General features: G+C 43.0%; 1 protein-coding gene across 1 annotated transcript in view; it reads right to left on the bottom strand.

Moving 5' to 3' along the window:
* Window positions 1–24,061, bottom strand: part of LOC8050772 (mannan-binding lectin serine protease 1) — a 102,366-nt gene that overhangs the window by 77,376 nt on the left and 929 nt on the right. The gene's annotated exons all lie outside the window — the stretch shown is intronic.

The raw sequence follows: 24,061 nt of genomic DNA, 5'->3' as shown, positions 1-24,061 counted from the left end.
ACAGAGATTAATTCAAGACGGCAATTGCAGCTTTGCGCGAACAGCACAAATAGAAAAACGAACACTACAATATAAATACTGGCTACGAAGGGCCATACGGGAAAACAAACTCATGGCTTGGAACCACATTGGAGCGGCTCGATTTATTGGCTTTCAAATAATTATGGCATGATCGAGCGTCTTCTTTTTAATAAGAGATTCATCCCCTGAGCCTTTAAAAATAGCCTCAGATGTATGACATTGCTGGAAAAAATGAACATGTTCGGAATATTTTTTTTTTGCTTAGGGAGTCACCGAAAAATTCCGTACGTTCAAAACGACCACTATAAAAGACGGAAACGCAGGGCTCGGTAGTAGTGATCGGGGTAGTGTGCTGGTGTATTGATGTTTGTATGTGCGATGCCTGTGTATGCGTTCAATATATGTTGACCTGATGTTTGTAGTGTGCGCAACGTGTCTACATGTGTTAGAGATTCCGAAGAAAAGGAAACGCAATTGTGGCATAAGGAAATTAAAATATTTTTTTGTAAAACATGAATTGCGCGGTACCTAGCGCCACCTAGCCTAGCTACGTGCGATTACTCTGCTTGACCCTGCCATCTGGTGGCAAGCGATTTAACATCCTTTACGCTACGCGGCTACGCCATAATTTCGTGTTACCGTGCTGAGATAAGCCAAGAGGTTGCTTCGGATTTGCTTTTTTTGAGAGCGGCTTTTGGTTTTGCGGGCGAATGATTTTCACTCCTCTGTGATGTGCGGTTGACGCAACGGTTGACGAAGGAATTGTGGCTCGAGGAATAGCAAAGGTAGGACATAAAGTGCGCGAACTGAGTGCCGGTTGTCTCCGTTGAACATCGCAGTGCTGACGATGAGAAGACTGAGTGACTGCATGCTTTCGAAACGTAAGTTTCTTTACCTGCAGGGGTAAAGAAACTTCGGAAATAAATACAGTTCGCGGAAAGCTCGTGTTACGTTTTTATTTCCTGCTCCTCTCGCTTCGTGCAATAGACTTAGTGTTCTCGTTAAGCCTTACCGAGCTCGATTTGCTCGATTCGTGGCCGCCATAATGAGATGCAGTCGACGGAGGAACTTTTCCTCCCCTGCTTAAGGGACGAAAGTTTCTCCCTTTCTGAAGGAACATATGTGTCAAGAGCGTTCCTCCCTTTAGGGAGGACTATACTGACCCTTTTTTCTAAGAGTGTAGTATTCAGCACACAGCTCCTTCAGCGTCGAGGGCCCGAATAATGGTTTTCGAACCCAACTAGAAAAGAAGCACTAGCGCGAAGAACGCGAGGAGCACGAGCAGACATCCCATCGCTCGGGACAAGTGTGCTTCGGCGACTCGCCGCAGCGCGGCGCTCGTTACATGCTTCTCCTCTCATCCGTTGTCTGCCGCACTATTTTTTCACTTTCGGCGGCCGCGTCTTGTGGCGATCTGCCAGGCTTTGTTAGTATAGAGGAGGCGATGCTAAAGCCCATTGTCTATCTTGGGAAAAGTGGCATCATTCATTGTTGTGGAAATGCTCGACACACGTGCCGCGCGCCACTTCTGGAAAAAACATGGCGTCTGAAATCTAGCTCAAAGCTGCGCCGTGCGCTATGATCTTCACAAGGGCTACACGTTGCACTTGCCTCGTACATCGACACACCTTGCGCTACTTTTGAAAGATGAAGTGGCTTTAACCATCACTAGGGTGCCTACATATCTCTCTCGGGGGAAGACATCCATTTCTGTCCTAAATGTGCCAGCGCGTGACGCTCTGGCGCACTCGGTGAGTGACTTATGTGGTAAGATGGCGTATATGCATTAGCCAAAACTACGCGCTCGAGCTGAGTGACACCGGGTTGCGCGCACTTGAAAATGCATAAAAACAACGATTCGGCGGAAAAATGGCTGAGATGTCATTACTCAGGAAAAAGCGCGCGTATGTATGAAGGCACTCTAACCTTCACCGCTGGACAGCGCCACCAGGCTAAATACCACTGACTGCGGCCGCTCTAAGACATCATTTTTCACCGTCAAAAACTTTCACTCGGCAGGCCGTTTTGAGCGGAGTGGGAAGAGTTATAGAGAGGCTGTGTGCAGGTTGCCCTTTTGAGAAATTTCTTAACAAAACAAGGGGTAAGTTCCCAGAATAATCCAGTGGCTGTGTGCAGGTTGCTCTGTTGCAAACATTCTTGAGAAAACAAACGATACATTTTGAGATGAATCCAGTGGCCGTGTGCAGGTTGCGCTGTTGAGAACATACTTGGCAAAACAAGCGATAAGTTCCGAGAAGAGTCCGGTGGACGTGTGCAGGTTGCCCTGTCGAGAGAATTCCTGACACAAACTAGAGATAAGTTCCGACAAGAGTCCAGTGGCCTTGTGCAGGTTGCCATGTCGAGAACATTCTTGGCAAAACAAGCGGTGATTTGCGACACTCTATTGGAATGTTCGAAAATATGGAACAGGGCAGAATATAAAGAAAGGCATCCCCGTGCCTTCGCGTAGCAGACGTGTGCACTCGACTCGGCTACGCATGCGGTGCTATCGTTACTGAGCGGCGGTCGACATTTAGTGCCAGTCTCATTGACATAAAGAGAACATACAAGTGCAGCTCGTCGTTTAAATAAGTTGAAAGAGGTAGAGATATGGCGTATAAGAAAAATATACATGACACAGGTTAACAGAAAGGGAAAAGAACCGGTTTTCAGTATCCCCCTTACCTCGGACGAGTCCTGTCTTTCTCATGCCCTCGCAATATCACTGTCACACGGTAAGTTACTGGAGTGGACTATGTTTTACTAAATACTAAACTTGGAAAGGATAGAGCGACGAAATGCGGGGTCGAAGTTGTGGCTGTATTTAACATTCTATTAAGACTAGGTTAGCCTCGAATATTTACTTTTTATTTTTGAACTTGTATAAACAGAGTTGAATCGCTGGCTTCAAGGCTATGTAATGCTTCATTCTGTTTACGGCCTCGCGCGTTCGCCCGGTAGAGAGGTTAGGACAGCCCTTGAGCGAACCGTTCCATGTTTCCCACGTGATGAGATTAGTTCCCGCGAATGACATCTGTCTAGCGCTCGCCGGAGACGGCCACGCGCTCCTCCCTTATAGGCAAGAGTGATTATCACTGTACATTCTTTAGGTAGTAAATTTGTGACGGAATATAGTGCAAACAGGTAGTGAAGTAAACAAATATGCACTACCGAGAAGTCTAACTTTAGTGAATTTTATATTTGATGTACCAATACAGTTTATTTAAAAAATCGTAATTGAAAAGTTTCTGCGGTCTTCAATATTTAGTTTGGTAATAAAAAATGCGGTACATCGGCGTTTGAAATTCCCACTCGACAAGTGTATCAAAGAGATTACAAATTCGTTCAAAAGTTTGTCGAGACTTGGTTGTTCGTTGAACATTGGCTCTGTAAAATCCAGCACTTAGACGAACTGAAAATGGAAGTCGCCCCATTTAAAGAGTTCTGCGAAAAGGTTAAAGTTGGAATATAATTGAAGATTGGGTTAAACTAGTATACACTAGCCACAATTCGAGGTAAAATAAGGCGAGTGGGAGGGGGGGGTTGGCGCCGCCCCCCCCCCCCCCCCCCCCCTTTGCGTTCTACAGCGCAGCTCTTAGGCGCCCGTTTCCGGCTTGAGCGGCGTCGGCGTCACCGCGCGGCGCATTATGGGTAAATTTCCCCGCTAAATTTAGTGGAAAACTTTCCCCGCTAAATCTAGCGGAAAAGTTTCCCCGCTAAATCTAGCGGAAAAATTTCCCCGCTAAATCTCGCGGAAAGGTTTCCCCGCTAAATCTAGCTGAAATGTTTCCCCGCTAGATCTAGCGGAAAAGTTTCCCGGTAAATTTAGCGGAAAACTTTCCCCGCTAAATCTGTCGGAAAAATGTACCCCCTTCTCCGAGGTCACGCGACCTGAGGTCACGTGACCTCGGGGGGAGGGGGGTCACGCGACCCCTCACGTGGACCCCCCCTCGCTTGAGGTCACGTGACCCACCCTTCCGAGTACACGTGAACCTCAGTACCCTTCCCTCCTCCTCCTCAAGAGCTGCGCTCTAATTCGGCGTTAAGCGCGAGACACATGCGCGAAAAATCCATCCGATCCGACGTCCGATCCGGCAGTACGACTGCCGGATCCGAAAAATTGTGTCGCTTCAGACGTCGGATCGGCGATCCGGCGTGCGTCCAACGTGCCAGAAAGTTTCGCATGGCGGACGGATTGTCGGATGCGTCCAGCCAATGACAGCGCAGCTAGCGCGAACGTCATGATGACGTACTGGGTCTGGCGGGACGAACAAGAAAACGGGACGGGCGACGGGAAGGCGGACGCGTGGATCCCGCTGACCCATTCGAGAACGATGGCCCCAGCAAAGAAGGCACGGGCTAACGAGAACGAGCTTCTAACTTCGCTCTTGTAAGCTATACCGTCAATCTGGGACCAGAGATCTGTGTACGCGGACCTCCGCTGGGGCGCTTGGATCTCATGGGCGGAGCCGAACGGATCGTCGTGTCGTATGCAAGGTCGGAAGCGTGTGTCTCAAACTGTTGCGTGCGGCGATTCGGAGCGGCGTTCGGACTGTCGGATCGGACGTCGGATCGGACGAATCTGCCGTCCATGTGTCTCGCGCTTTACAGGGAGTTGTAAACGGCTTTCACTTTTTTTACTCTTTTTTAAATGTGCCCCTATAAATAACTAAAAAAAAGTTAGCAAGATACCGGAAGGATTAGTACATGAACAGGATCAGCGACGTTCTGACTGTCCAGTTGTCGAGAGTGCCTCGTTTCCTGTGTACGAGTTGTTACGATCCGGGTTCGCCACGCCATAGGCGATCTAGCCACGACAAAGACCCCCCCCCTTCTTTCTTTTCTTCTCGCAAAAGTGACAAAAAGAAACAAAATATAACCCTTTCTGAACATGGTATGTATTTCGGATTCTACATTATATTAAAAAAAAAAACAAATACACTGAAAAGTAATGAAGTACTTTCTCTCCTTTTTTCAATTACTTTTCGATGCAGTAATTTATCATTGTATTCACCTAGATTTTTAAAAAAAAGTAATAGTAATTGTAATCGGTTACCTTTTTTGCTGCCTGAGCTACGGACTTAGTACGCAGGAACGGGTGGAAAGACGCAGGTGGAGTGAGAAAGCGCGCGGAGGCCAGCATCACCTTGAGGGAAGGCCGCATCGTTTGGAGGCGACAATCTAGGAAGTTAAGCTTCTCGTTGGGCTTCGCCTTCGGCTTCTTTTCTTTTTTGCTCTTCTGTCTTTCCGGAAAGTCGGCTACTCAAACATCGTTGTCGCCGTCGTGTAATATTCAACATGTTGCTAAATATAAATTTAGACTCTCCCGTTTGTATAAGTTAGCGTTTTTATAATACAAAAAAATGCTATATTTTGCATTTAATTTTAAGGTTCGGATTGCAAGTTTGTCTATTATCTACAAGTAATCTACAACGAGAAAAACGAAACTAGAGCGTTAAGCCAGAGGCCGACTATCGTCGCGTTGCCGCCGCCATGGCTCGGTAGGTAAAACCGCATAAGAGTCGACTCGGGCTATTCAACCGTTTCCTTTTGGGCGTCGATTCGTGTGTATTTGAGATTCAAATGTCCAGAAAGAGCGTCAAGATGCCGGAGACGAGGAGCACATGCATTCAACTCACCGGCGAGCTCAAGCACGACGCCGACGTGTCCGGTTATGTAACAGGCTGCCGTTCTCAAAGAGAGCTTTCCGTTGAGTAACGTCTCGGCTTGCTTTTTTTGTTAATATAATGTGTCGCCTACGTTCGTTTTTTTTTTTTTTTTTTAGGCTACAGCTTTTGTGTTTTGTTAGGAGTGTGGCTACAGCGGCTTCATAAGGTCCTTCGAGCAATGTTGAGAGACATCAATCGGCCATTGTCTGAGGTGGTAGTACCCAATCTTAATGGCGGCGGCTTCACTGCACGGATACCTTTAAGAGGTAACTAACTTTTATACAATTTGCTTGTCGTATGGGAGGCTGCGGGATAGAACCACGCACCCGTACCTCTGTCTTGATCAAGACCGTGCTGTGTCTCGTCGGGAAGGGTTTTGTCTGCTGTTGATGTATGTGTTGCAGTGCAATATAGCGATTTTAAACAAACGCATGTTGTTGGTCAATAAGTAATAAATATAATACGCGTTTATGGGTGTCTGGGTAGTGAATGCGCGACGAATTGAATTGATTGAAATGAGATTGATTAATTAAAAAAATAATAAAATATTGATATAGGGATCAACTTTTCCTACTTTTATTTCTCGTCATTTTTATTGCCTTCAATAAAGTAACTCTTATGCTGTTCTATCTGGAGAGTAAGAAATAATTCCTGAACAGTACGTTATTGCTTTTGTATGCAACACTCTCCGTGAGCGCTTGGTTCTAAGCTTTACATTGCTAATGTAAACTCTTTTGTCATGTCGCATCATTCGGTGCTATACCATTTTACGAGAATTATTGTTTATAAAACATCTGCCTTTCCGAGCGATATTTGAATCACTAAGAGAGTTTCCTTAAAAGTAAACCTATCTTTCCCGACGAATTGTGTTATACGTATTGTTCTTAGACTGCAACTCAATTTATATGTTCCCTGCCACTTTGTTTGCTTACACCTCTCTAGCTTAACCATTGTTTATAGCTGTCATTCTAGGTAATTCACTATTATTGCGTTAATAAAAAAAATTTAGTACCTACAAATGTATAATCCACTTGCAACGCTTAATCACCCTCGTGAAACAAAACTTGTTAAAAAAAAAAGTGTTATTTCTAGATTACTTTCTAGAGAACAAAAACATTTTTGTATCAATAAAACCTTGTTTTTACCAAGGTGTCTTCACGCAAGATGTGTTAACATCAGCGCTATCCCGAGGCGCCCGGCTCGACCCGATCGCCTCCTGCAGTGAGGTCACGGGAGGATCGCTCCAGCTTTGAATCTAGGAGGTGTTGGCGAAGTGCAGAGGGTGGAAAGCGCAAGAAACAGAGGGGCAGAAAGAAACCATTTCGTCGTTTACCCTGAGACTGGGTTTTTTTTTGAGGAGCAGAAGTAACAGAAAAAACAGACAGGTCTCAAGGACCTGTCTGTTTTTTCTGTTACTTCTGCTCTTCAAAAAAAAAACCCAGTCTCAGGGTAAACGACGAAATGGTTGACTTCCACCAGCTAGCCTGTACTTTGACTCTTTTCTTGGGCAGAAAGAGTTGGTGGACAAAGAGCGCGTGGAACGAGGAGGAGTAAAAAGGGCAGGAAAGCGCGCTTTCCCTACCTTCAGCATCCAGAAAATTCTGCGAGATTCGCGAGTGTCAAAGAGGCCTCACGCACCTTGGCAAGCAATCAGAGGGGTAGGTTGTTGCCAGTGCCAGGACCACCGCTGCCAACGTTAACAGCTACCGCGATTGCGGCGCCATCTGCGCCATCTGGCCGACGAGTTTCGGCGTGCGCACGCCCTTCACCACCGTCCATATGTCGCCAAGCAGAACCAAAGTGAACTTGAAACGCTTCTTCTCGGTGAACTTCGTAAGTTATACTTAGGATTCCATGTTTGCGAGTTTATGTTTTGCAATAACTTCAGAGTTTAATTTCGCAGCGTTTTCTAATACATATAGGTAAATAAATAAATAAATAAATAAATAAATAAACAAATAATATATGGGTGTAAACGTGTGCTAGATACAAATAAAATGAATTTCGCTTCTATCGGTTAATATTTATTCAGCCGAACCTGGCGTTGATGCTATTGCCGTTGGCAATACTAATTTGTTTCCCGACAAACGTTTGACATAAGTGTTGCTTCGGTGAACGTCGATAACTTAAAATCAATAAACCCCTGGAGGCAGTCGGTGGGGAACTCGTATTCATACCATCCAGTTCCCTCAATCTACCACTCGGCCGCGCTAGGTTAAGCGGTGAAGGATGTAATAGAGATGTTTTAACTATTTTACTTTATTTTCTATTTTATGCAATCCAATGGTTCATAGAATTCGCTGTTACGAAAACACGACCTCTCCTTTATGGGCGATACAAATAGTATCGCCCATAATCGAAACCAGAATAGTGGCTCTGGTCGGGACCCGGAAGTGCAGTTACCTGTTGTCGTGAATCAGCCTTGACGAGATAAGCGGAAAGACCCCTTTTGAAAACGGTCTGATATTTTAAAGATAAATGTGGTGGCATTTAGCCAGGACTATTGAACCTATGCGCTGATCAAACCTAAGTGTGAAATGCGGCCTTTAAATTTCTTTATTTTCTTTAGGGAGGGGGGGCGGGGGGCTCTGGCACATAAAAATTGGAGTTCATCTCTTAAATACGAATTGACAAAAGTTTTACCGGCAGGTGTTCTTCGGATTTATCCGAAAAACGGAACGCTTGTTATACTCCACAGATGAAAGCGTTTGAACGCACAGCGAGGCCAACTGCGACACTGCACTCCTGACCGCCGCCGGAAGTTTTAACTTGAACTCGAAACGCGATCCTAGGTTTATCGAGTTCGTGCGCGAATCGTTCAGGTCACAGCTTATGAGCAGCGCCGCAATCCTGACCACCAGCAATGGCAGCACCATCAATTGCGTCTTTGAGCGAGGCGCTATCGGACTACATTGCATGGACTTTTTAACGTACTTCCAGGTATGTAAACCGTTGTTCTGGATACCGCTCAAATCAGAAGACAGCGGCCAGACAGTCAAGAGCAAGAACAGTAGCCTCAATTACGAGAGCAAATGTAGTGCAACAAACAATCATCACACTGTGGTTGCGTTTCGTGCAATTGTGTGCTTACCACAGTAAGAATCCTAAGGTTGAAAGACTTGTAAAACATTAAAAGTTTTTCACCTAAATTTTATTTTATTTCAAAACACTTTTCGGTAAGAATGGCCCTATAAAGCTAGCGGATTTCTGGCAATTTATGCTCGCTACGTTTAGGTGACAGGATTCAGGAATATTCTAAAAAAGTAACAATTTAAAATGTATTTTAACAGGTCTTTATTATACTTTGAAACCTTTCAAGGCAAATACCAAACAAGCAATTTGGATATTAGCGTTCTAGTATTTCGGGGGTACATTTAGAACGAGTTTGTGTCATAAAAAGCATCGTATTAACGGCATGTTGTTCCAAATTGATATGTTGTTGCTTAAAGTATCATTAGAGTAAATGCTGAATTATTCTTTTTATGACCATAATTCAATCCACGCTTTATAAGATAGTTAGCGAACAAAAATACTTTTTTTTGCCTTTTATTGAATATGAAAGGAAACACAGTATCGTCACACAGCCGTCTTATCAAATTTGGTGATGGGTCATCTTAAACCTACAGAAACAAACGTACGAAGGACTTTTGTTTCTGTATTTTCTTATATGCGCCCTGACACTAATGAACAATCAAGTGTTGCCAGCACAGCTCTTGTCACTGCTATGAACAAAAACATTGCGAACCTTTACGTAGCCCAAGCTTTAAAAAGACAGATTTCCAGACTCGCGATGTAGGATACCCGACAATTCTCCTATGCCCAAGTGTGTGAGAACAATTGCAATGAGACAACGGCAAACTCCAAAGAAAAAGATATACTCGAAGAAAGATTGCCGCTATACCATACATTCACAAAATCTCTGAGAAGATAAATAAGGTCACCGGAAGACAGAACATTCAAGTTAGCTCAGCGCCAAACAAGGAATACTCCATGTCCGGAAGAGCAAACCAGCCAGAAAACCAAACAAGAATATGTAACACTTTCCACAGAACAAGATATGCCAAGAACCAAACAGGAGTTGTTTATTACTTACGCCTTTCGTGGGGAAAGTGTTACATTGGCCAAACGGGACGATGCATAAACGACACAATTAGTGAACGTGCAGCGTATGTGAAGGTCAGAGCACAAAGTCATCTACCAGGTCATTTTAAGACATTCAAATGCAGTGCAGCATTCAGCAACTTCACAGTTCTTATGACCAACAAGAATCATTTTGCGCGTGAGATGCTCGAGGCACTGTCCATCGAAGAAAACGCAGAGGAATGTGTTAGCACCTCGTTCATCACTATACATACAAAACAAAAAAGAGTATTCGCAGTGTACCACCTACAGATAACTCGTATGATGACTTTTAGTGGGTGGCAGTAACTTTAATAGTTTTCTTTTGCAAACATTCAATACAACTAAAGTTTATTTTGTGTACATATGAACAGCATCTAAAGAAGACGATTACGCATATAAAGGAGACGTACTAAGACTTAGTTGTTAGTCAGCTGTCTTGTCCCGCGTTCTTTCAACATTAGTTTCTGCAATTTCAAGCTGACAAATCACCAATATGTACAACTAACTCAACTAAAGCATGCTACTTTTATTTGGTATCGTAAAGAAATGGGACGTGTCACAATATTTGAATGCGTATTTAAGAAGAAAATGCCCCACATGAAAAAAAATTGACATTTCTAGGACACTTAAGGCGCATTATTTATGTTAACTCCATGAAATGACAAATACAAGATTTATTTTAGTGTCCCTTGAACTGGATCTAGAAGTTTTACTGAATGTTTGGTTTTATGTTGGTACTGAACTTGCAAACCGATAACGCATTAGATTTTTCTGGTTATTTTCAATCTATCTTATACCAAATCCACTTTATTTATAAAGTTTTAATTTGCTAAAATACTCCATTGTTGTAATATTTAGCATAAACTGCTTACAGTTGATCCCGGGTATTTCACCCTGAAATAAATTTAAGTTGCGGATATGTAACTACATGAAACAATATTTTAGAAATGTACTTGAATATCATCAAAACCTTCCTTGTTTTGTACCTTGTACTAAAATACTTTCATTAAAATTAATCGGAATGCAACCAAGTTTATTTTTGTTTAGTATTTTCGCCTTTTGCGTTGTAATATATTTTTCTAAGCAATTTCTTTTTCTGTGCGGGATATCCGGGTATTAATAAGAAAAGCAAGCAAACAGTTAAATCATGCTTAAAGTCACATTTTTAATATGATATTATGCATGTGTAATCCTAAATGATTCTGTTTTTCTTTAAGTCAGCATTTTGCAAATTATCTGAGAAAAAATAACAAGAAAGAAATTTCGAAATGAAACTTCAAGCAAAGTGAATAAATTACTCTGATTAGCAATGCCCATGTCCGCGCGTAAAAAGCTCTAGACTATTCTGAATGTCTATTCGTCCTCTAAATCCATGGCACCCGGTCTTATTCAGTCGTAAAAAAAGCCAGCATTTAGATTATTATACAGTCAATCACAAACTTAAGTGCCCTAAACCAAATCCGACCCCTTCGTCGTTTGGAAGCTCACGGCTGACCATGCCATGGAAGTCGGTGCTTATCAGTGTTTGGGATGTGTAAGCAAAGCACTCTATAACTTCATTTTTATCGCCCCTTCTGGAACATATCGCTAGGACAGGTAAAAAAAGCGAGTTACCTTAGGAGCAGCAAGTTTTGGTAGCTTAGAAGCTCTGACAGATTAGAGTGCACAAAACAGGCTGAGTATATTCTAAGAAAAGAAGAAGAAAAAAAAAATTAACAACGGTGTGTTTTCGGCCCCTCCACTGACCCACCCCATAACGGACACGAGATGGAGGGACGAAGCGTTTTTCATCTCCTCCAGGCAGACTGGAGAAAAGTTTCGCCCTCCCACCCCATCTCCTTTCTGTTTCGTCGTTCGAGCACGTCGCGCGCGTCGTTTAATAAACGTGGTCGATTTGATTGAGCTTCTGCGGCAGCGCAGCCGTCTGTCATTCCGTCTTCCAGTCTAAACGTGCAAAGAATCTCAGTTCCATTGACGTCTTTATTACTAATTTTGTCAAACGAGCAAACGAAGCAGTTGGAACCAGTGCAGTTCCGGAGCAGTGCCAGTAGCGCTACGCACACTGGAGAAAGATGGGCGTCTCTGGATGGCGGAACCACGCGGAACGACATGTCAACGTTGATGACGTTATGAATATCACAAAAAATGCGTCGAAGACTGGAAGGATTTGCTGCTGGGTGATTGCGTATAGTTTGTGCTGCGAGCGGCTCTATTTACTGACGCTGATTGTTAGCCGACCATCAACATAGTTTTATATTTCCGCGTGTCAGCAACATAGCAACTACATCACGATGGCAGTGTTTTGCGTTGTGAATCATGACTGGAATTGCCGCCTATGTGACCGTGTTACGGTTTTCCCAGGTGATCACCGAGAAATCTGTACCTTCAAAATGGCAAGTATAAATGGCGGAAAAGCAGAGCTCCGAAGTAGTAATCGGGTTAGTGTGCTGTTGCATTCATGTTTGTATGTGCCGTGTATCTGCATGCGACCGTTCAATATGTTCAGCTGATATTTGTGGTACGTATGTGCCTAGCTGTGTGATAAAAAGCAATAAAAATGCCCGAAGCGCGATGGGGGTGTGATCAAATAAAAATATTCTTGTAGCACATAAATTGGGTGGTATTTACTATTTAGTGCCACCTAGCCTAGCTACTTGCATCTACTCTGCTTGACCCTGCCATCTCGTAGCGAGCGAACTTTTTTTTTTCATGCTTCACTGTTCAGTACGAAAATGAGCGAAGTAAGGCTGCTTCGAATATTCTCTTTTGAGAGCGGCTTTGGTTTCGCGAATGATTTACTACTCTGCCGTGATGTGCGGTGCTGACGTAACAATTGTAGATCGAGGAATAGTAAAGGTAAGATGCAAAGTGCGCGAAGTAACTGAGGATCGGTTGCCTCCGTTTAACATCGCAGTGCTGACAACGAGAACATTGAGTGACTGCTTTAAAAATGCAAGTTTATTTACCTGCGGGGGAAGCTGGCTTCGGAAAAAAAGTAAATTTCACAGAAAGCTCGTGTTACGCTTTTATTTACTGCGCCTCTCGCAGTGTACACTGGACGTAACGTCCTCATTAAGCCTCATTGACCTCGATTGAGCTCAATCCCAGGCCGTCATAAGAAGACGCAGACGACGGAGCAACTTTTGTACTCTGCTTTCCGGGACGAAAGTTTCTCCAATTTCTGAAGAAAAATAGGTTCTAAGTGCGTTGTTCCCTTGAGGGAGGACTATTTAGACCCTTTTTTAAGAGGGGTCTAAAGAGCACAATGACCTGAACCATCTCATACTTGCGTAAGATCCACTAAATGAGGTTACATTAAGTGAGAGCGACATTTTCAGTGCATAGTAGCACATGGATACCAAGATCAATAACAGGCTTGTCCGCGTACTTGCTCTTGTGAATGGCTCATCGTGTTTATCCTTACTCGTCCACCTGATGCGCAATGTGGTATGTTGCATTACAACATCCAGTATCCTTGTTAGTTATCTACAGCATCCTCACCGCAGTATGATCGTGTTACGTGGATTCAAAAAGAAAGGGGGGCCCTCAATCTTTGAGTGCAATGAAGGCGTCTAGACGTAGGCTACTGTTGAACTTGGTGACTTCGCAGAAGTTTAACATAATAAAAAAAAGAACAGAAAAGAAAACAGGACTACACAATCAACATTTGCAAGAGAAGAACAGTTTTGTTAGGAAGAGCCCGATGCAGAAAACAATGAGCAGGATGAGGGTATTGAACTAGGCGAAACTCTGAAAAAAGCCCGTGTGTCTACTCTCCCGCACAATGCTGGGAGGGCCAATCATCGCAACTTACGGAGGCAGCTCAGCGAATGATGATGCCGAAACATATGTTGAGACCAATAAAACACAGTCTGAGTTGCGACATTAAGCAATGTAAAACGTCACGCTTGCATTGCTAAATGTGACAACTCAGACTGTGTTTTTTGGTCTAAACGTACGTTTCGGCATCGTCATTCGCTGAGCTGTCTCGGTAAGTTGGGGTGATTGGCTCTCCGAGTGTTGTGCGGGAAGTTACACGCATGGGCCTTTTTATAGTGGAATTGGGAATAGTTCAGCAGAATAGGAATAATAGGTAATAAATGACCAAAAAAGGAACACTCTTGACAGGACACAGCTGTTTTCTTGTTGTAGCAGGTGCACCTTCCGTGGTCGTCGTTTTTTGCAGCTGTTACTCCTGTCATGGTAAGCGTCTATACGCGTTTTATGTGTTGACAGAATACATCATACTACTGTTATGATTCAGTTAAGTGTTTGATTTGCAGACCGAATTTCGTGGACATATGAATTACTCTTACTTTTGCCTCAATTACGTCATATAAACTCCTGTAACATTGTTGTGGCTCCAGACTGGAACGCGAGTGTTTTGCTTAGAAATGCATTCCTATCTTAGTAATGAGAGCTTATAATTACGCGGGTAAAATTCCTGGTTATTTTATTAATTTAAGCGTAGTGGTAAAGAGAGTTCGCTCACGACAATTATTGTTCAGATAAAAAAAAAAAAAGTTAAGCAGACAAAAGCCGACCAGATGTAAAAAAAAAGGCGAGTAATAATACGAGAAGTATATAATAAAAAATGTTCAAGTAACATGCGTTGCGTGTGGAAGAAATGAGCCATTAGCCCTTATGACTTGAAACACGCGTTTCAAGTCGTCTGTGCTAACCTGCTCTGTATTCTTGTTAGCCCTTATGATTATGAAAAATTTTGAGGGCTCGAAACATTGGCAGACAATCAAAACGCATCCATGATTTCATTACTCAGCGAAAATTCTGACGCTCAGACATCAATATTTTTAACGAAAAAATAGTCAGAGTGCAGGCGAGCTGGTGTAATTTGAACATGATTGTAAACCTGAGACTGGGACAGAAAAGAGAGCACAACAGAAAGCTCCTCTTTTTCTACCTTCTCTTGTTTTCTCTTTTCTGCCCCAGCCTCAGGTTTACAGTCATGTTCATCAATATTTTGCATTTTCACTGATGAACTCGCGGGAACTATGGCGTATCCAGTAGACTGCCCGAAGAGAGTTTACTGGGAATGTTTGTAATATATTAAAATATCATAACATGTGCCGATCCAGAATTAGTATACAGAATTTATTTTATATTCCGTTAGTAGATTGCATACTTCACGTTTTCGCTCTTCTAGCATACGAATAAAATTCAATGATCTGCACGCTGTTGTATATTTGTGCATTTTCATCTTGATCTTTTTTGCGTTAATTTTTGTTTACACCCATTCAATTATGTCGCAATATATGAAATTGCAATGCTATATCATGTATGTGTTCTTTTTCCTGCTCTTGTGTGCGCGCTTTCCACAGTGAATTTTTGTGCGTATTATTCTAATATGTAAATAGCATATACGCGAAAATACTGTTTTGAAGTTCTAATTGTATATTATGAATTTCCCCCCTCATTTAATGCGCTCGCAAGTCGAGTGCCTTTGACGTAATAAAATGAAATATGTATCATTGAACTTAATTATATTTACGTTTTTATTTCACGCCATCAGGTACCACTGGTTTCCCCGTCAACGTTACCAACTCTGGTGATCGACGAGAGCATTTTGTTCGCTGTCAGGAGCAGTTCTAAACACAGGAGAGTGGTTAAAGTAGACTCCTTTGCCCCTACTTTATCCCGGTCATGCAATGTTTGGCGCAAGGCCTTGAGACCCCGGCATGACGTACATGTGTCGAGTTCGCGAGACCGAGAGACATCATGACGCGGTTTCCTTGCAGAAATATCGGTTCGTTCCCAGTTATTTCTGGTATCTTTCCAGGCGGAAATCGGCCGCGAAAGCGGCGGCTCTCACACATTTCCTCGGCATTGCGAAATTCTGACCGGCGCAAGCTGGACGCCTCCAGCTTCTCCTGGAAAACTGCGTCTTCTTCTGATCGGAAAGCTTCGCTTAGTCGCACCTTCTATCTGTGCCGGCACCGCTTCATCGGTGATAACTTCTAGGTAATAATTGCGAACACGAGTTAAATTAAAATTAGCGGGGCGCTTCAATATACCTTAATTATTTACACGACCAAAGCGTAAAAGAGTGACACGGAAGGGGGATTGCATCAAAATGATTTTAAGCACATTTCTGTGGGGAGTATGTGCATACATATGTTTCACACAAAAACGTCAAACAGATTTAAACTTTGCGCACGTTTTTCGGTCATCCTTTTTAGAATTGAGGGTACTAGAAACTAAATGGGTTTTAATGCTTCTTTAGTCCATACAGGCAGACGACCAGATTTAAGATTTCTCAAAAAGTTTGTTTAGAAAAACTGACGAAATTACTCGCCAGCCAAAGTAGTTGTACTGAATCAAGGGTGTTAATAGATATTTCTACTTCATCATTATGCCTTCCCCGTCCATCAAGTGCGCCGCACACTCGCGACATAATGGATTTACCCACTGAATTCGATTGCGTTCTTGCAGCACAACATTCTAAACTGTTGCCTAAAGCCACAGGCCTAATTGTTTTTTTTTGAGAATAAAAGAAAACGTTTTATGAGCAATCCGCCTGAGACTGAAGAACAGAAGAGGTGAAACCAAAAGAAGAAGGTTTAGTATACATGGTAATAGAACCCCGAGACTCAGGAACAGAGAAGGGGACGAACACAACACAACACGCCCCCTTCTGTGTTCCTGAGTCTCGGGTTTCTATTACCATGAATCACCACCAGCTCGCTTGTTTGTTTTTTTAAGTATTGTTTCACTATACACCAGCTCACTTGGGCCCTTTTTGATCTGTCCTGAAAAAAGGAATTTGTGCTGAATTAGTCATACTCAGTAAAAATCGGAAACGTTAGGTTTCGGAATCAGAGACATTGTAGCGTATGTTTAGACGGCGCAAATCCCCAGCGTCGTCTGGATTATCTGCCGCAGGTGAGCAATTTAGATTCTGCACTACCACTGATGGCCTGGGGTCTTACACGTGCTTCACACGCCGGTAAAATGCTCAACCATATTTAAACAGACAAAGGTTGGGATTGAAGCCTGTATGACTGGTTTCTGCGGTGCACGCTCGACGGGATCCGTCTCCAACCAAAGTTTTCAATAAATTATTAGCACATCTATCGAAAGAACTCATTGAAAACTAAAAAAAAAGACACACTCAACAGTGAATTATCTATTTACGCGCCATTTTTAAATGTAATTCAATCCTTTTGAAATCACCGGTTGATGTTGCAGGCTATGTCCTCCGCCTTGAGCGCTAAACTTGTAACTTCGAATCAAAATACAAATGGTGGTGAGAAAACGAAGGTGCACCAAAACGAACTTCGTTTTGTGTTTAGCCGTCTTCCAGTACAGCTGCAAATTGGTTGTAATGACGGATGCAGCAGGGCGTAGATTATGTTCCTAATCAGCGGATGCACTTCTGGCATCCTGGAGGTCACTCGTCACAAAAGGAGCTTATGGTGTTACGTTAAATTCAGCACGACGTAATTCCGTTAAATTTAGCGGACGACCCAAGATTTGGTCGTCACACTGGAGGGGCGGGGTGGAGCGGGGGAGGGTGAGGCGATTCCGAGTGAAAGTTAAAATGGGGTACCCCGTGTGCCCCGACCAACAGGGTGCACAAACTTTTTTTCCCTAGTTGGCGAGACTGAGAAAAGCGTCGTAAACAGTCTCAAAAAAAAAGGAAAAGAAATCAATGCATACTAACAACTAGGTGTAGAACTTTTTAACGCGATAGCGTTAAGAAGCTTGTGTCACAGAAAAGCCTGCGTCGACGTCGGTGGCGTCGTGACGACAAAATTCTCATTAGTCGATAAGGTCATCACGTCAGAGCCACATGACCTCGCGCGGAAATTTCAACAATCACGTCAAACGTGACGTAACGCGTGAAATGAAAATGACTTGAAAGCATGACATGTAAAGCGAATTAAAAGTCACCGCATGTATCGGATGGTTTCACTTTAAAGTGCTTTATCTAGCCTACAGAAAGATTTGAAGAATATTTTGGCGGGATTGGAACTCATACCTTTCGGTGCGAGCCTGAGAAGCTACTGACTATACCATGTCCGCCGCACTTATTGCTCACTTGCAGGAGGAGCGAACGAGAAGGCGATAGGAACGGGGCGCAATAACGCTATCGCGCTCTACTCTTAAAGGCAAATCTGAAGCATCCTCCGAGTTTTTTTTTCCCCTTCTTTGGCGATATTCAGTAATCGACGTGACTGGCCTCAAGTAAAATACGAAGCGATATAAAGAGATATAGAGAGAGATGCAGTGAGCATAAAGCTAAGTTGTTAAAACTGCCGCATACCTCCCAAGTGGTTTGACATGTGTTCAACTAAAAACCTGTATTTTCTGAAAGAAAAAAAATACTCAGCTTTTGCGTCACGGGGGTAGAAACTAACAAGGCTGGGGAAAGCGGAAGAATTAAGAATCTGAAGGCCGTCAAGCTTTTTGTTCGAACAGGTCTTAAGATAATTTTCTCGTCTAATGCAGCCGAGAACCTTGCATTGGCTGATAAATTAGAAGGCTCTCGTTAAACTTCGAGCAGGAATCTAAACAATTTAAATATTAATTTCACAGTATTTGTAACAAAAATGTAACGTAAAATATCTAAAGTTTTTTTTTTTTTAACATTCTAATTGACACCGAGAGCACATATTCTGTCGTACGTGTGCTGCTCGTGCGTTATGACTTGTTAAACTTATTTACGGTGGCATTTCGGTGGTTTTGAATGCTTTTCACATGGGACATACGTTGCGCTTTTGAGTTTTTCAGAATGACCGAGACAAGTTTAGATTTATTCAGGAGTGGAGTGTCTGAGGAATAGGATGTAATGATAAATGTTAATCGGTCCTTTGAGGGTGCGTGTGTAACGCCGTCAGTTCTTTGTGCTCATGAATTGCCAATAGTCTCGTGCGCTAACTGAAGTAATTTACACTAGTTGCGACGTCCATGTGATCTACGTATTTAGTTTTCTGGAAAGGTTAGACGCCAACGTTGAAAACGCCGCAAATATCTTTGGGCATCTCCCGGTTTTCGGACCTTAGGCACGAGTGGTCCGAGCTCGTGATGCGAACCCGTCGTGACATAAGTGCAGAACCAGAAGCGGATGTTGTAGATACATTATCTTCACGAGTTCGCACGACGCGTCTCCTGATGCCAGAGCTATGTCACGTGATATTTTATTTCGAGGGGAGTAGGATTACAGCCGGAGGCTCGCGGTTTAGAGAAGCTCGTTTTAGCGAACGCCGTTTTAACGACCCCTGTTTATCGAATGCCTTTATAAAAAAAAACAGTTTAGAGGAAATGGCGATGAGCCGCCTTATAGCGAGTTCAGCCGCCGCAAGGTAAATCAGGTGAGTTAACCTTTTTGTAATGAGCCGCCGCAGACTGCCGCCGCGAAGCGGCGGGAGCGCAGCGGGGGGCATGGCTTAACACGCGCAACAGTGATACACGCGAAAAGTGGGAAAGCCTTTTTTTAAAAAGCGTCCCCTTTTCGATAAACGGCGTTTCTCTAAACTAAGGCTCCGTTTTTTTCTAAACCGTGTTCCGATAAAACGTGCCCATTCCCTAAAGCGTGCTTCGATGAAATGGCATTCGATCAACCGTAGTAAACCCGATTACAGCACCGGCTGCGCTATTTCTTGGATGCTCCGCAAAGTCGCGACGTCGTGCGCCGCTGTCCACTTTATCTGGCCTTATAACCTGCCCCGTGACGTTGTGAGATCACCTAGGGATCTACGTTTTTGTCATGGGAGAGCCAGCCATGCCCGCCCACATCGTCTGCTACCGTAGGCTTCCGAGAGTCGTGCATCGTCGAAATGTTTGCGTTCTGTTCCGCTTTGACCTGGCGACAACAAGCTAATCGAATCGCGAATCGCATGGTCCGTTGTTTGTTTCCCGCTGAACCACTGTTGTCAACACGGCTAATTTAAATGGATTGCGATTAATTACGCCTAATATAATAATTTACGCCATCTATAAGCCGGCAATGCCGCCATAGAGTAGATTGCTGGTTATGTATGGTTTATGTTGTCTTGGCCTGCGGCTTACGGTTTGCCACTACGCCCGAGCTTAACGCTTCTTGCGTAAACTCCAGCTCTTAAACATAGTCATCAGTATTCAACAGACGTGACTAGAGCCTGTTGAACCTCTGACTAACTGTGACATCAACTAAAACGTTCATGTGGCAGATAGTAATCACTGCTAAGTACGCACTTGGTATTCACCGACTTTGGTCTGGGCTAGTCGCCCCGAGTGACGTAGAAGGCGACTAACAGATCTTAGTCAAGTGCTAGGGCTAGTTTACCTGGTGTTTAGAGGATGACTAGCGGCTCAACGCCACGGTCACTACCGCTGACAGCCGCGCCAACGAAGCGCTTAGTGTCTGGGAGCGCCGGGGGACACATAAAACAAAATCTTAGCAGCAAGTATGATGGGAACAGACATGTTTAAAGATCAAAGGTTCAGCTAAGACGATATCAGCAGGTCACTGCACGACGAGAAAATTTGCATTTGAAGGCGCATTCATATTTCCTCATATCGCGAGCAAGGCTGCTACTATGATGTTTCCCTACCGTGATTTTATTTTTCTTTATAGAACTCCATCCTGAAAAATCAGGTTTTCAATATAATATTTTCTTTTTTTTTGTAATAAATATGTACATAATATTTGTACATAAAAAAACATTCACAAAATTTCGTTTGATTACGTGCATACGTGACCAATCCTTTTACGCCACTTCCGCCTGCTACTCCCGACCAGATAAGAGTTTGCTTGCGTCGTGGTCATGAATGTTACCGGGCCTACTTGCTCCTTTATCACTCATTCTAAGTTCCGCTCACTACTACATAGATGAGCTACTAACTTTAAGACAGTGCTAGTTCGTCCAATCAGGTGGATACCACTGATTTTTTTGTTAAAGGGCCCAGTGGTACCGTGTGTTTAACCAGAGAAATAATGAGCAATACTTTCAGAAACGTCTTATTTGACATATTTGAATGCCTGTAGCTTGTATCCCGGCAAAGCTAAGGTGTGTTCAAACAGACATGTTATTTGAGCCCTTCTAATATTTCCGCACGACCTCTTTTTTTTTTATTAAATATTCCGAAGTATTGTGCGGTTAAGAGAACCTCGTTTTGATTCTCGTAATCTCAACTTCGATGAAAATCGCAAAGATGTAAGGACCATTCAAATTCCGCTTTGAATACATCCTCACCGAATCACACGGTGTCCCTCCCCAATGCGTACCGTAACGCGCTCTTCATACCTAGCACGCGAGAACTAATTGTGAAGCTCCAACTTGACGCGCCTTCCCTCAGCGCCTTTGACAGGCCTCGCCCATAAAGGCTCTCGGCTGCTCTCCTCCTTCTTGTGTTGTGACAGCTCGTAACCAGGAATGTCGAAACGCTTGAAGTCGAAGAACTTTCAAGGGTTTTCCAGATCGGAGCACGTGGGGCGAAAGCTCTCGCTGCAGAACGCAGGGATCCTGGGTTTAACCCCCACCCCTGCCCGTTTCGATCTGGATGAGCATCGTACCGGCGTGCGGTCGTGTATCACTACTGCGTGGTGCACGTTAAAGACCCCAGGCTAGCGGTTGTACTGCACTGGCTAAATTGCTCATCTACAGCTGGGAGACTCGTCGCCCGTTGAGGCAGACCAAGTTTTAGGTTGTATAAAAATAAACACAAACCATTTTTTTAAGCGTTTTGGCAAAGTTAAAGAAAGATTGACATCCTAAACAGCGCCGGCCGACTCTAGAGTTTTAGGTTAAGAATACTTATATGCGTCCTTAATTAAAAAAAGGAATTTCAATATTGACATAATATAAACGCAAATATATAAACGTTTAATATTATGGTTAATTTGTTAATATGCTTCTCTCTTCATTCGCCAGGAGATGCCAACTCGTTCTTAATTTAAGCGCATTAGCATATCGCTGAACGTTCTGTCGAACGTTTGTCGGATCTTGGAATGGAAAGATCGGAAAAGCCGAACCTTGTCGAACTCTCACCTCAGAAGAATTGCAACATCTCTAGTCATCATCGGGACGATTATGATCACCTTTGCAATCGAAGGAGGATCATGCTATGTCTGTCTGTTTCCCGTCGAATGGTAACATCGACGTTAATCAAAACAATTTACGCACAGAAGCAAACACAATTATGCTAGCTTCAATTGATTAATCCTAAGCCGGCTAACATAATGTTTTTCGTGTAAATGCACATATGAAGACCTCACAGAAGCATATCAAATAGTGTTTGATGTCGTCGACCGAAAGCATGGCGCTCAAATCTTCGAAACGGCCTGATTATTCCTCTGTTAGGTAGAGTCAGCCAGTGCTAGCGTTTCTTTTTGTTTGCATTCACACTCGGGCGCAAGATCCTGGAACTTCACCTGTCGCCTTTTAACTCACTGTTGTATTGCTTGTTTTTCTAATAAAGTGTGTCAAACACGCCTAGTACTGTTGCGTTGAAAAAAAATCTCACATTTTATTAACATATTAATAAACATATGGGCTGCCTCTTTTTTACTCATCTTGTTTTGTGGCTTATTGTTTGGCTTCTTTGTACAGCAAACAAATTAAAGAACAATAGTGTTTTCTCAGACATAGGTCACATTTCCACCTGACCAACAAAAACGTTTAGGCCACAAGGCACACATTGTCGGTCAACATTCATTTTAAGATCGAACGACTTTAACAATGAAGCTGGCAATCATACCGGCTTCCTTGAGACGTTTATTACTGCCTGCGGCTTTACTCCTACGTTCACTTTAAGTGTACACGCCCCAAGAACTATATCCATCACCAAAACAACAAGTACGAATGCCACGAAACATGCGCGGGTCCGGTATAACGACCTTGCTGACTTCTCTGCCGACTTCTATGCTCAACAATTGCAAAGTACTCAATCGGAGGCAACCGCTGCAGTTAGTAATAGGGTTACACGTTTTTTTTTATAAATATTACTTTATAGTATTTCTGGAAAAAGATATGTTTCTTAATATAGAAGTTACAGAGAATATACAAGCTAGCTTTTTAATTATCAGCATAGCGTGCCGTTCGCCTTCGTGCTTCTGGCAGTCGGGTGTCCAGAATGTTGAAAGTTTTTTGGAGGTTCAATGAATATATATCCCAGTATAAAGTATCAGTACTGGAAATAATTATTTAATATAGTGGCTAAACTTTCCAACACTAAAACTGTCTAAACCAAAGTTTATTGTCACTTTGGTGCTCTGCGCCGCAGCCTCCTTTCCTCGCAATTTTTACATCCCTAAAATATTTATTTCACATGCAACAACACGATTTTAGAGCTGATAAGGGTTTATTATTCCGCCTAAGGGTGCTCAAAATGTGCATAAATCACTTTTAAGTCTCTCATACGCTCTTTGCACACAACTAAGGGTGTAAAGCATATCAGTCTGCATAGATGTTTTTATTGCGCGGCAGGTTAAAGCCACCACAGCTGACCTCTTTTCGTTTCACCAAAACTCCAAGCCACTGAAACGGTCGATGAATAACCTAAACAGCCTGAGTTTATGACATCAACTCTGCGGTGTATATGTAGTCGACAGCCTGTCCTTTGACTTCATTTACAAAGTGAAGTGAAAATAATAAGAGAAAACAACTGACCCCCCCCCCCCCAAAAAAAAAAACAAAAAAAAAACTTGGGATAAATTTGAATTAATCATATAAAAATAGTATGAACTTCAGAAAAATATTGCTGTCAGTGGTCTGTCCTTTGTGTGTAACCTTTTTGTAAAAAAATGTTACCAAAGAGCTTCATCAACTAGTTTGGGTTTTTATAAGATATATAACTGCAGCATATTTTTCATTTCTTTGTCTTGGTAGTACAATTTTGAGCTAGCTTCGTCTGTCCTAAACACCTATGACTTCTAACGACGGAGACGAAGAACAAAACATCAACTCCATCGCCCATCTGAGTTTCATATGTTATCGCTAGGCTTTTCAATATGTACATTTCCAGTAAACGTCCTGGGTATTTACAGTGTTTTAAAGTAGAGTGCCGCACAATTACAACGAAGGTAGCACTGCCTTTTCATTTATAACTCAGACACTATTATTACAGCCTCTAACGGGGTTGGAATATTACGCTCGTGACGAAACTAATGCGATATATTTTGGAGCTGACGAACAATCTGTGTGAGTAATATAATATTTTAAGCCCGCTAAATCAACGCCATTGAGTCTTCGTCTTCGAGAAACACGCTCCCTTTGGGTGTTTCTCGACTGAATTAATCTCTAAAACAT

This window comes from Ixodes scapularis, unplaced genomic scaffold (genome assembly GCF_016920785.2).
Source record: "Ixodes scapularis isolate PalLabHiFi unplaced genomic scaffold, ASM1692078v2 PGA_scaffold2__306_contigs__length_199485367, whole genome shotgun sequence".
NCBI classification, from domain to species: Eukaryota; Metazoa; Arthropoda; class Arachnida; order Ixodida; family Ixodidae; genus Ixodes; species Ixodes scapularis.
This window is presented reverse-complemented; position numbering and strand designations above follow the sequence as displayed.